The following is a 14,288-nucleotide window of genomic DNA, read 5'->3' as shown; positions in this document are numbered from 1 at the left end:
TGATGAAGGCTGGAAATGATGCACTAAATCTGAGATTATATGTTTAAATATGGAGAAAACCCTAAAAGATCATGAGCTTGGGTTGTAGTGATCTTCACGTAGTGACCATACTCTTGTGACATCGTGAGAGCCATCCGAAACACATTCTCATATTCGGTATGTCACATCGTTACACCCTTCATGTCACACTGTGACATATGATTTCCTCAAAAATCATGTCTTTGACTCCTCTATGTCATACACTGATCCATTCTAGAAGACGGGTGTTACAGTTTGGAAAATGATCTAAAAGCAAATATGAAAAGTAGAATGGTCTAATGAGAAAGAAAGCTCAAGAGTTAACATGATTCAACAAATTTAGTCTTTTTATGGCTTAACATGGTTTAACAAATTTATTTAAGATATGATAAGCACGATCACCCACATAACATGCATTTCTTCAAAACACTCCAATAAACTTATAAATCTCATTGTATACATTGATAACATGACTATAACAGGAGATGTTTTGAATTATAAAAAAAACTCGTTTTTTTTAAGTTATCAACTAGTTTTTCATCTACCAACTAGCTTTTCGGTTAGTCTGTCAGACATAGCCTTAATATTATCTCTCATAAGCACATTTATGTCTTTGGTACATTAACATCCGCACACTTGTTATACATGGGCACAACCAACACTTAAGGTACAAACCTCGTTATTTTTACCAATCGAGTAAAATTACTTTATCTTATTTTAGAGGATGTTAGAATATACCCCTTGGCTACAATCGAACTTTGTTTTTAACACTTCCATGAGCATTGCAGTCGGTTCATAAAACCCACTTCAGGCCCTCATAAATTCTTGTCATTAAGAATATGACTCAATGGTTCACATCTCTTTCATTTTGTCACTAAGTTTGATCAACCACTTCTTCATGGCCACCTTTTCAAGGAGAATATGCAAAAGTTATGGGGCTAAATCAGATGGCTAACATTCTTTGGGTTGTGATCATAAGCATCACTACATGCATGGTATGGTTGTTGGTAAATTGTTCCCTGTGGCAAAGAAACAATTGTTGATGTCTTGTAATAAGACTACTCTCATTGGTGACAATTTAATCAGTTGGTTGGACAAAAAGCAATAAAAAAATCAATTAAACCCACCGACGGAGTGGGTGTACCAACCCAGTAGTTGGGAGCATATCTCACCCACGTGTCACCCATACATCAATTTCTCAAGATTTTTATTTTTATTTTTATAGATAAAAAAAATATTAGTATTATCTAATAAGATTTTATAATTATTTTGTCTAATAAAAATTAAAAAATATATATATGAAAATTCATAAAAAGAATTTCTCTATAAATAGAATATAATATTGACATACTTCAACGTCCAATCCTTATTCTCTATTTCTAATCTCTTTTGAATTTGTATTTTTTCAATGTATAATTCGTATCCATATTATGAATGTAAAATATTTTTATTTAATTTTATATTTATAATGAATAATTTATTTATTTCAAAATAAATAAATTATTTTAATTTTTTTCTAATAAATTTTAGTAAAATAAAAATAATTTCAAACTATATTTATTTAATAAAAGTTGGTTTGAGTTGGGTTGTTAATGGGTGTGAAAAGTTGAATGTAATTGGGTTGTATAGGTGGAAGAGCGAAATTTGTTTTTTAATAGATAGTTAGGTTGGTTTTGGTTGTGAATGGGAGTAATCTAAGAGGGCATACAGCTTAAGATACAAGGAATATATATAAAATCACTTCACATTCTAAAACCATATTAATAATTAGATAAGAGTTTCATACATTTGAACAAAAAAAAGGTACAATAAAGATTACTACCTCAATACGAAATTGAAAAGAAACGAACAAGTTACAAACATTCGAAATTGAAGAGAAACGAACAAGTTACAAACATTCGCACAAAATACAACATTCCAGGTAGATAAGATCCTCATGTATGGAAAATAGATTCCAATCACTTTCCATACAACATTGCCAAGAGATGGCATTTCATGTCTTCATCTTTTGGCGACAAATGCTCTTTGGCCAAAAGTGTATTAAGGTGCATGTGATGCATCTTCTTGGTCTTCCTTTCTTCTTTTTTTTGCTCCAAGTCGAGTCGTTTTCTCATGACTTCAACTTCATTGTCTCTAGTAACTCTCATTGCACGAAGTTCTACAACAATTTCATTAGGAGACAAAGACGACTGTGACGCCATACATTTTCCTTCCATTTTAGATGCATCTCTACTTGTAGAAGGGTGACTTGTTAAACCACCACTATTTGGTGTACTATTTGGCACTTCTCGGGTGGAGTGTACAGAATGATCCCCTTTTTCACTACTCCTTGATCTTTCCGTGTTGCCACCGCTTTCTTCATCACCCACTCCATGTTCTGAACAAGAAGGTGTTGTCACATGATCCTTTTGTAATCCCACTCTACCTCTAGCATGGTCTTCATTATTTTGCAAGGTTTGGTTTTCACAATTTGTATGTAATCCCACTTCACCCCCAACATCACTTTCAATATTTTGCAAGGTTTGGATACTTTCAGAATCTATATGTAATCCCACTTCGCCTCCAGCATCACTTTCAGTATTTTGCATGATTTGAACATTTTCACAATCTTTCTGTAATCCCTCTTCGCGTGTAGCATCATTTTTAATATTTTGCGAGGTTTGGAGATTTTCAGTGATTGGAACTTGATCAAGATTTGTTACAAACTGAGAATTTTCATCACATTCAGGATTTTGATAATCTTGGGAGTCTTTAGGGTGCTGAGATTTCCTGACAAACGGATAGCTTAGATCCACAGGATGAAAGTAAAATGACTAGAAATGGAATTTTGGGAAAGTAAATGAAGATATACAAGTACTAGACTATTAGGCTCTATTTATTGAGAATTTTTTTATGAATTTTGGTGTATTATGTATTTTTAAACTAACAAAAAGTCTGAATTATAACCAAATAAGTTTTATCCAAAAATAATATAAACTAACCAATTAGAAAATGCTACATGGAAAGTAGAACAAATAGAAAATGGACAGCAATGGTTCAGTGTTTTCTTTTCTTTTCCAATTAATTCCCTTTTTGTTTTATTTGTCACTGATTGGACGAAATTGCTGATAAAAAAAATAGTCTTAGAAATGGTTTGAACTTACTTGGGGACGAGTTTTTCCAAGTCCATTACAGCTGCCTCCACTGCATAAAGTGCCATTTTCTTCACCTGTAATTAATTAATTAGAAGCATAAAGCAGTTTCACCATGTTAATCTAATAACAGATCAATTGGAATTAATAGAAATGATAATATTATGAACATAATTGACTTTTATATACAGAAATTAAGATATAAACTGGACCAATAAAGTCACAAAATTATATATCATAGAAGCAAGAAATTTATTTAGAATCCAACATTAGATATGTGGCAAAATGGGATGGTGGGGTTCTATAACGGTTTGATATCAAAGACAAGTTGTATCGAGTGTTAACCAGGCAACCCTTTTAATGTCAGTTTTATTAATCTCACAAGTCACAAGTAATCAATATATGAAATATGACTGTAAAAAGAAAATATGAAAAAACAAACTAATATTTTGATGACATATAAGCCCAAATCTTCTGATGGTTTATAAAAGATCTAACATTTGCCAGATATAAAGAAAAGATTGTTTACCTCCAATTTGTCTTCTTTTGCCATATGATTTTGGGGAAGAAGGCGAAAATCTTCTGTCAACCGGATGCATTCACCAATGTTTTCAGGAGAAACAAATTCCAATGCAACTTTTATGCATGACTGCATAAAAAAATAAAAAATTAAAAAATTAAAAAAAAAAAACATATTCATGCACTTAATATAACAGATGAAATTCAGAGACGAGTTTGATAACAAATTCCAATGCACTATTTTTCAAAAGGTGACAGTTTCAACTTTTGCAAATATCACATGTATATGTATATGTATATGTAACAATTTTAAGCATTTGAGATACTGAAAGCTTGTTTTGGGAGCATTTTCTCTTATGAAGCATATTGAAAGCATACATCACTCACATGAAGCATTTATGTCAGTATTTACGAATCCATATAGTGGTTTACCATTGTGAAGAAAGTGAATGCATAATCTGGTTAAAGGTACATGAAGATTTATGTTATTTTCTCGTTTGTTTCTCTATTTAATCTGGAGGTGTAATGTCGATTTATTCCAAAATCAGTTGTTTTTCATGAGGTAAAGATTCTCTCTCGATTCCATCATCATGAATAATAGCTCTATCAAATTCGGGAATATATTTTCAGCCCTTGTTAGTGAAGATGTCAGTTCCGGCTCTTCAACTGAAAACCTGCCTCAAGTTCCACAAACTATCAATCCCAATTACATCACTTTGCCGACAACATACATATAAACTGAATGGTCAGAACTATAACCTTTGGTCTCACTCTGTTTCAATCTTCATTGGAGGAAAAGGTAAAGAAGACTACTTGTCCATTGATCTCTTTCAACCTGAAGATTAAAGCCCTAGTTACAAAAAGTGGAAATTTGGGAAGCAGTTTATGTTTTACAAGACTGCATCAGAAATTTGGGAAGCAGCTCATGATAGGTTTTCAAACCAAATGTTTCTAGTCAAAATAATGTGATGTTATGGCATCATAGGTTGGGTCATCCAAACATTCATTACTTAAAGAAATGGTTTCGTCATTTAGTGAATAAAAATCCAACTGATAACAACTGTGAAGCGTGTAAATACCCAAACATGTTAGACATTCTTATTCTCCACCCTTGTATAAACCCTCTCATCCATTCTATTTAATCCATAGTGATGTTGGGGTCCTTCCAGAGTAAAAAATATCTCCGGTGCGAGATGGTTTGTTACTTTTATCGATGACCATACTCGTGTTCCTTGGGTTTTTCTAATGAAAGACAAATCTGAAGTCGGGCCGATCTTCTAGCGTTTTCATCAAAATGGTCCAAAACCAATTCGTAACAAAAATTCAAGTGCTCTATATGATAATGCAAAGAAATACTTCGACTCCGAGTTGAGCAACAAGGAATCATTCATCTCAGATCTTGTGTCGACACTCCCCAACAAAACAGGGTCGTGGAAAGGAAAAATAGAAATCTACTATTGAGATGTTGACTGACTGATTGGGGAGGATTTTGTGTAGAAAGACGATTAACTTAGGCTATTGCATGTTTGTGTGGGGCAATCTGATGACTTGGCGAAGTAAGAAGTAATCTGTGGTGGCTAGAAGTAGTGTTGAGGCTGAATTTCGAGCAATGTGTCAAGGAATATGGTTAAAACAGATGTTGAAGGAACTAAAACTTGTGAATCTTAAGCAGATGATTCGATTCTGTGACAATAAAGCTTCAATTGAAACATGTGGAGATTGATTGTCACTTCATTAAAGAAAAAATAGAATATGGAATTCTGGAGTTGTCCTATGTTCCATCAAACTTCTAGATTGCTGATATTCTAACAAAGGCCCTTCCAAAGAATAAATTCGAAAATATGAAGAACAAGCTGGATATGAATAATATCCATATCCAACTTGAGGAGGAGTGAAGATTTATGTTATTGTTTCATTTGTTTCTTTATTTAATCTAGAGGGGTAATGTCATAATTCTGGGTTTTTTTAGGGTTATTAGGACCTGCCCTATTTTTTCCTCTATATTTTTACTTTCTGTTTTGTATTTAGTTTTACAATAATGAATAAAAGATATGTGAAGGTTCTCCCCATCTCTTTCGTGTTCTACAGTAGAGTTACAGGAATTTGATAGTAAAAAATACAATTTTAATAAAATAGCAAAATTTAACACAGTAAAAAAGAATCTAAAAACTAGTAGTAAGTTACTAACCTTTAAATTTCTAACTTGATGAACGCAACCAGCAAGTATAAAGACAGCATCTCCAAGCTTTTGGACAAAACTCCATGCTTCAATTCCTGATGACAACCAAAAATATAAACACAATCATAAAATCTAATATCAGTGAAAGCTGATATATAGAGCCTTGCAAATGTACACTAACCAAACTCTTCCTTGAGCTTCCTTTTATGGTCCATGGTTAAGTAAAATGTTTGATCATGAATTGGGTGGATAACCTGGACCAAAAAGATACAATATTACAGTTTGAGACGTTGCTATTCAAGAATGTAGAATTTCAACTGAAAGTAAGGATTAATACCTGCTGCAGTGGAAGACAAAAGGAATGCCTGAACTCTTTGAAGTGTTTTTTGAGATATTCCTGGAGTTTAGGAGTATCTTCCCGCCTAAATATGTCCCACAAAGCACCTCCCTCTTTCAGATCATCTTCTTCACTATCAGAAGAGATCACTTTTTTCCTGCCATTCCTTGTATTTTGTTTATTTCCATTTCGTCCCTTGACTTTTTTCGTTTTATTTCGTTTATTTCCATCTGGTCCCTCAACTCTTTTCATTGAATCCTTTCTCTTCCTCTTAACTTTTTTATCAATTCCTTCATAACTTTCCTCCTCTAACGTGCATTCATCTGACTCATCACCAATAGCTGTCATAAGACAACAACAAGGATCTGTTTCATGCACACCTTTTGGCTTGCTTTTAGCATTAGCAAAACAAACAGATAAAGAGTCTCATGTCTTTCATTTCGATATGGCAATATTTTCTTTAAGTAGTAGATATAACACAATTGTTACCTGGTGTCCCTTGCTCGGAAGCAGCATCTTTCGTGTTATCAGCATAAAGTTCCTTCTGATCCTGAACCTTGTGCAGCTTTTTCAATACATTTATCTTTTTACAATGTTCAGAGTCGAGGGTCACAGTTGCAGTATGAGTCAGCACATTCACCTGCATGTCACCAAAATAAAGATTTATGAACGAAAATACATAAAACCAAAACAGATTGGGTGTGCAAATTAAAAAATGCCATCATCATCATCATCATCAACACCAAAAAAAACAACAATATCCAAATCATCAATTAGTAGATGATTTGAATACTCCATTTTGCTTTACTTTTCTAGTTTATGGTTCATATTTCTCTGGGTCCAGGTGTCCAGGAAGCACTGCAATTACTGCTTTTCTAATTCTTTTATATCATTTCTATTATATAGATCAATTTTCTTCTCATACAAATTGAAATGGAAACTTTTTTATAACCAAAAGGAAAAAACAAAGTTTTGTTGATGATGCCTAAAGAGCCAAGATTCAATTCCAATGATACTAGATGAAATCAAATACTGATGATCTCGTGTCTCCCGAAAAGCTGTACAGAAAAAACCAAGCAGAAGAATTTGGCATAACCAAACAGAAAAAAAAGCATACCACATCAGACTTGTGACAATGAAGTTTAGTTACAGAGTCTCCACGCCCCAATTCTTGAGAAACACCATAAGCTATATAAGTTTTAGGACCCATGTCTGGCTTACAAGATTTTTCAGGCAACTTCACTGCAAGATTAAGGTATCCATCACATGGATGTGTGTACTCTTTAAAGGGTAAGGAAGTGATAAATTCAGCATAATGACGTGGTAACCGTTCTTCAAATAGACTTGATGAAGGCCAGTCTTTCAACTTTAGGATATGTAGCCACCCTTCTTTGTAGTATCGACCTTCTGTATACCAAGTAAAAAACTTTTGAACCTTAACATCAACCTGCATGTTATGAGAAAAGTTGATTAGGCATTTAATATCCAAATGTAGTATTAACTTGAACTAAAACAATCTAGCAAAAAAGGAAGCATGACAAATCAACCAAAGTTCTAAAATGTGTTTATGAAAATAAGTTCAATATCAAAGGGAAATAGAGAAGATGTTCTCCCAAGCTTGAATGAACAGACAGAAATGATACAAAAAAGTGAATGTAGTACATTATACAAAAAGTGCGGATTTTTTATGATGATCGACTCACAAACAACGAATACAGAAAAAAGTGGATCAAAACATAATGGCCAAAAAACCACTTCCTCCAAATGTGCCTCTATATCCCTAACGAATACCCAAAACAATATATATATATATATATATATATATATATATATATATATATATATATATATATATATATATATATATGTTGGAGTCTCCCTCTCTCCATAAAGGGATCTTTTGGAGACACAATCTAAGCTCCACATATATCTTACAAGAGGCACCAATGGTGAAGCAAAAATCACAAAAAAGAAATAACAAAAAGAGCATACTTCACCAACCTCAGACCAATCCAAACATTTAAGAGCAACCACATCCAAGAGCTTATCTTGTTTGGTATTTTCCATCTGGTGAAAAGCACGCAACATGACCATGGGTTCCCAGCTCAATCCAAGTGTAGTTTCTAGAACATTGCTGACTATTACTGGCTCCCCTTTCGACCAATGCCATTGGAAATCCTTTAAATCTCCAGGTTTAATGTCTATAGCACGTGGACAATACAAGTAATTGTCTCCAGAATCTTCACGAGAAGCAGCTTTTCGTAACTGCTGATAACCAAACGTGCACCATTTCTCAGATATATCCCTCATATCTTCCTCCAGTTTGTGCATCGTTAAGAGCTTCCTGCTTTCTCCAACAAGTTTGAAACAATGTCAAGTGGCTTTATGTGCATCAACTCTAGAATTCCATCACCACAACCACCCATGCTTTCTGGAGGGCAAGGAATTCTACCATCATCCAAAGACTTCCAGTCATGAGTTTGCTTTTTCTTTGGTGCAGCCTTCTCAAGATAACTGACCACATTCCTTGTTTCTATGTTTCCCTTAGGCTCACCATGAGCATGTAAGTAATCAGGACCAGGATCATTAAATTCAAAAATAACTTCTTCCTTGTTTCCTTGAAGGTTGCCATCTCGCAATTCCCAGCAGCATTGAAGGCAGAGGTTATAATGACAAGAAGGGCAGCTTCTATGCAAGTCAACAATCGAAGTTTTACAGCATGCGCTGCATACATCATGTTACAATCAAAATATGAAGTAATAACAAAACAAAATCCTGGAATACTAGTACACAATCATTTAAACGACATACCAGTGCATTCGCTCATCCGATCTCCACTTTGACTTCGTCATCTGTACATCCAGTAAAGAACAGCCTGCCAAAGAAAATACATTTAGAGAAGTAACAAGACAAAACATTTCATACTATTTTACTCAAATTTGAAAGGAAATAAACAACAAGCTGTACGGATGCATAATCGTTCACAAAACATCTACGCACCAATCCTATCAAAAAAAAGTAATTAAAGTGTTATCTAAGGTGTTGTTTGTTTTTTCTGAGACAAAATGTTTGCAGTCTGTGGACCACATATGTAAACCTCTGCAGTAGAAGAGGTGGACTAAACAAGAAGACTGTTTGTTTTTTTAACATCTGCGGGCTACTAAAATAAACTGAAATCTAAATAAACTGATTTTTTTAAACTTCAAAGTGATTTTTTAATATTTTTATGACTTTGTTATAAATAATTAACGAATCTAGATCAACATTTATGTATTATTATATAAAAAATAAAAATAAAAATGATATAAATTGACGTATATATTTGATAAAAACCAACAACATTGGTTGCAAAGTTACAACTAAACATTATAATTAGTCATCAAAGAATTTGATACATAAATGGATGGAAATAAACTTTAATTTTTTTCAATTAAATCCATTAAAAACGTACCATAAATATTTTCTTGAGAAATTGACGATACTGTATTAAATAATGTTCTACAAAATTTGGCAAAAAAATATAAGAATATATTATGATTTTTTTCATATTTATATAAACAACTTCAACGACTATTATTGTAATAAATCTTTATTTATAAATTTGTCAAAAATATCATGTTTGTATCGTCGAACGTTTTTTTTTTTAAGTTTTATAAAAAAAAAAAATTCAAATTGTTTATCATTAATAAAGTTGGAAAAAATATAAATTAAAAAAAAAACTTTAAAAAAATAAAGATATATATGTTTTTTTAGGCTAGAAGATGTTAGAAGACTCTAGTCCACATATGCGCCAAGAAGAGGGCGCGCAGACATTTTTAGGTCTGCAGTCTTCAAAAAAACAAACATTCTGCGAAGGCTAATGTCTGAGGGTGGTCTGCGCGGCACAGACAAAAGAGGCCACGCAGATCTGCAGACAAAAAACAAACACTACCTAATTCTTTGTTGGCATGAAAGACAGTGAAGAACCCCAAGAGGTGAAAATTTGTGACAAATTTCTGAATTGATCCTCCCAATCGGTTTGGACCGATTTCAGTTTAGTGTTGAATTGACGCTCAACAAGAGCCATATATTGTTTCATGAAGGGAAGGAGTGACAGATTCATGCAAGAACTTGAGATTTGATAGTCAGATTTTCGTTGCAAATATATCAAGAAACTAATAACAGCCACTAGTTCCCTCTGATTTTGCATAGCTTTAACATCAGCACACAGAAGAAGAGAGTTGAGCTCCTCGTATACCTTCTTAATTCTATGACATAGGTAGTGAGTGATCGGTCCTGTTGTTCCCTACGATGAAAGGACTTTATAAAACACTATAGATTTGTGAGATGTTGCTTTGTCCAAAATATAAGAAGTCAAGGTAGTCCATGAGTTCCTTCACATATTCATAGCGACTAACTAGAGAAGAGACACGGAAGGGTCGATATTGATTGTATTGAAAATTTGCAAAAACAAACGAGCATCACTTTGTAACCACAAATCATAACCATCACCTTTAAGGGGATCAAATGTGAGATGATAAGCCATTCCCATGCTTCCGAGATAGATCTAAATAGTCTTGCTCCATTCAAAGAAGTTGGAACCATTAAGTTTGTTGTCAGTGAGTCTAGTCGTTACCAGATAGCATATCGGCTAGACATGTACCAACTCTGCCAGATGATTTGTCTTCTCTAGACATATTCACAAACTAGAAACAAATAAGAAAAGAGGACCCCACTAATAGGGTATCCTAATTGGAAAAGTAGAAAAATAGTGCACTCACCCGGTGCCCTAATCGGAAATGATGCATACCTTATTGTCAGGTGCTCAAAACAGAAAACCCCTCAAACCCTGAACCTCACTCTGATACCAAGTAAACTAGAAAGAGATTGAAGGTGAAAATACCTTATTTAACTAACAACACTATACATAAAGACAGGAACCTTAAACATAGGAATGGGCCAAAGCTAATCCGTACAATATTTACTTCCTAACAAATCAATATTTCCTTGGAGTTTCCTAAAGTCTCAATGTTGAACGCGATTAATTCAAGCCTATTTACATAAGAATGAGGCAGTGATCATCATTAGTCAAGAATCATATATGTGGCAATACCGCTACAGATTAGCTACAAGCCTACAATGTGAGCAAGGGGTTGTATCTACCAAGACAGCAAGACAGCAAGAACACCAAGATGAACAGGAAAAATACCTTGAATCTTAGACTCTATTGCTTTCTCCTTCATGTTTTCCTCCTTGAGACGCTTCAAAAAAGGAAAAAGCACATGTAGGATATATAAAGATTTATCGAACTCTCTGATCATGATCAGGTTTAAAATCAATCTTCAGTTTGACCTAAAAAAACACCACCATATTCAGTATTTGTTGGGTATGGGTGAGAAGAGCAATAAGTTCCATAACAAAAGATGAGCTGCAGGAACCAACTTTAGGGTGCACATCACGCAAGCAAGAGTTACAGTTGCAATTGTCACGGCAAATAGGACAACAATCGTACAACATCACCTCTGTCATGTTAGGGTACCTACAGAACAGAGTAAACAGAAGAAAATAAGATGAAAAAGCCGAGAAAACAAGCAAATTTCGGCTGAAAAGAAGAAAATATTTGAACAGCTCATACCATCTTATAATGCAAGGTACACAGTAAAGCTTTGTAGTGCATTTACTGCAGGGAACAGCTATTCCCTTGACGTTCCTTTGACACTGATGGCAGATAATTGATGATACATGAACTAGATTTCCCTGTCAACAAATGGAAGAAGATAAAGAGATGATGTTTAAACAGAATTAGAGACACAAAATGTGTTACATTTTCATCTGGAACCTTGCTCTTTGCATAATGCTTTGGTTTTGGCTTTAAACCATCCTTCTTGCCTGAGCTTGAAGCTTTCTGGGATCTTTTATCTTGTTCCTCTCCGCCCGTATTTTCTTTCTTTGGACCCAATTGCCAGGGTTTCTTCTGCCCTACATCATCATCATAACTGCCGGACGGAGTGGGGTGAGGGAAGCTTCCTCCCCTCTTGAACACCACTCCGTGGGTGAAGGAATGGAATGCGGGAAAAGAGGTGGGGGGAGAGGGTACCGCAATCTCTCTCCTCTTCTCATTGGTCAGTTATTTTTTTTTATCTTTTTTAATATTTATAAAATTATATACTTATTATAAAAATATATTAAAATTCATGGTTTTTAATTCCCTACAAAATGAGTATAATATATGTACGAAATATATTAAAAAAAAAAAAAAAAAAAAAAAAAAAAAAAAAAAAAAAAAGTGAGGGAAGGGCTTCCCACCCATTCCTTGGTTTTTTGGTGAGGGAAAGAGGGGTATGGCCCACCAAAAGTGAGGGAAGAGTCCCTCCCACACCCTCCGGTCTAATACTTCTTTTGCGCCTCATATACTCTTTTCTGTTCTCTTTGTTTTTTATTATTTCGTCAGTTCCCTTTTGCTGGAGGTTTAGTAGAGTACCAGTGTTCCCGTTGTTCCCTTTCCAAACTATTTTCCTGCCTCTCTTCTTCGGAACACTCTCTTTCGCATCTGCTTCAGATTTAGAACCCCCATTTTGTTCTATACCTCCATCACCATCATCTTTTGCGCTTCAACAAGATTCCTTTTCTTCTTAGTCGTTGTCGCCATCATAAACGCTAATTCTTGAGGCTCATGGAAAAATTAGGATTCTGTGCAGGAGGTGGAATTAGGGTTTTTGAAACTGTTGGGGATTGCTGTGAATTCAGAAGAGAAATTCGTTGAACACCATTTACACCCCGCTCCCACTCCCGAGTTCAACTTAAACTATAGAAAAGAAAGGAAATGGGCGGAAGGAGGTTGAAGGGGTGAAATGTAATGATCACTTTTTCTCTTAATTTTCTATTGGATTTGGGACTTTTTCTCTTAATTTTCCATTGGATTTGGGAGGATTTGAAATGAAAGAATAAAAAGTTTAACTTTTCTTTTATTTCTTTCCAACTCAGAAGCACAAAAGACAAATTTGTTTTTATTTTTTTTTTCTTTTGAGTAAATTACACGAATGGTCCCTGTGGTATAGGGTAATTTGCGCGTTTGGTCCCTAACTTATTTTTTTAACTCGAAAAGTCCCTACTGTTTGTTTTTGTTACGCGCTTGGTCCTTTTCTTACCTAAAAAAATATTTTTCCCTTGATTTTTTAATTTATTTAATTAAACACACCTCCAACCCTACCCCTCTCATCTTACCTTACATACCCCATTATTTTTCTCTATTTAAATAATAGTTTTTTAAGGTAAGATAGGGACCAAACGTGTAACAAAAACAAACAGTAGGGACCAAGTGCGTAACAAAACCAAATAGTAGGGACCTTCCGAGTTAAAAAAATAAGTTAGGGACCAAACGTGCAAATTACCCCAAACCATAGGGACCATTCATGTAATTTACTCTTTTCTTTTCTCTTCTTACTTTCTTTTCTCTTCTCTTTTTTTCTTTGCTTCAACTCGGGAGCGGGGTGTTTGATAAATTAGACTGTAGTTTATAGTTAATTGTTTATTATTATTTGCGGTGGAAATAAGTGATAAGAACGGGGAATAAGTGATAAGAACGGGGGAGATACTTATTAAAATCAACTTATTTAGCTTATCCCTACAATAAGCTAATTTTTAAGGATTTCTATCCAAACACTTAAACTTAGTTTATTGTGAGGGAATAAACACTAAACAATAAACACCCTCTTTTTTCCCTATCCAAACACCGCTTTCGTCGGTTTCGCAAACAAATTATGCTCTAGACTCTACGAGTGAAAATAACTTGGGAGTTGGGAGTATCTTCGTACTTCATTGGGTGACTGGATGAAAAAAAAAGAAGTGAAAATGATTTAGACTAAGCGGAGTCGAACTCGATAAGCCACTCGCTTTGCTCGTCAACTGAAATGCGCCATGCACAAAGCGAAAAGAAAGAACAATTCTGATTGGTGGAGCCTTTTTGCCATTTATCCTTCGACTAATCAAAATGATATTTATCAAATCTTTAAAATCTACTAGTTGAAGTATTTACTCATTATCATTTTCATGAATTAGAGCGAAACCTTGTGCCACTTAGATTTTATGATGTATGTGTTCCTATCCACGTGAATTTATCAAGTCC

The 14,288-nt window shown here is 34.3% G+C and overlaps 1 pseudogene; it reads right to left on the bottom strand.

Annotated features, from left to right (window-relative positions):
- Positions 1–1,746: 1,746 nt before the first annotated feature.
- LOC111897630 (lysine-specific demethylase JMJ29-like) lies at positions 1,747–12,812 on the bottom strand (annotated as a pseudogene).
- Positions 12,813–14,288: the final 1,476 nt, after the last annotated feature.

This window comes from Lactuca sativa, chromosome 5 (genome assembly GCF_002870075.4).
Source record: "Lactuca sativa cultivar Salinas chromosome 5, Lsat_Salinas_v11, whole genome shotgun sequence".
Lineage (NCBI taxonomy): Eukaryota > Viridiplantae > Streptophyta > Magnoliopsida > Asterales > Asteraceae > Lactuca > Lactuca sativa.
The sequence above is the reverse complement of the archived record's forward strand: the minus strand, read 5'-3'. Positions and strand labels throughout refer to the sequence as shown.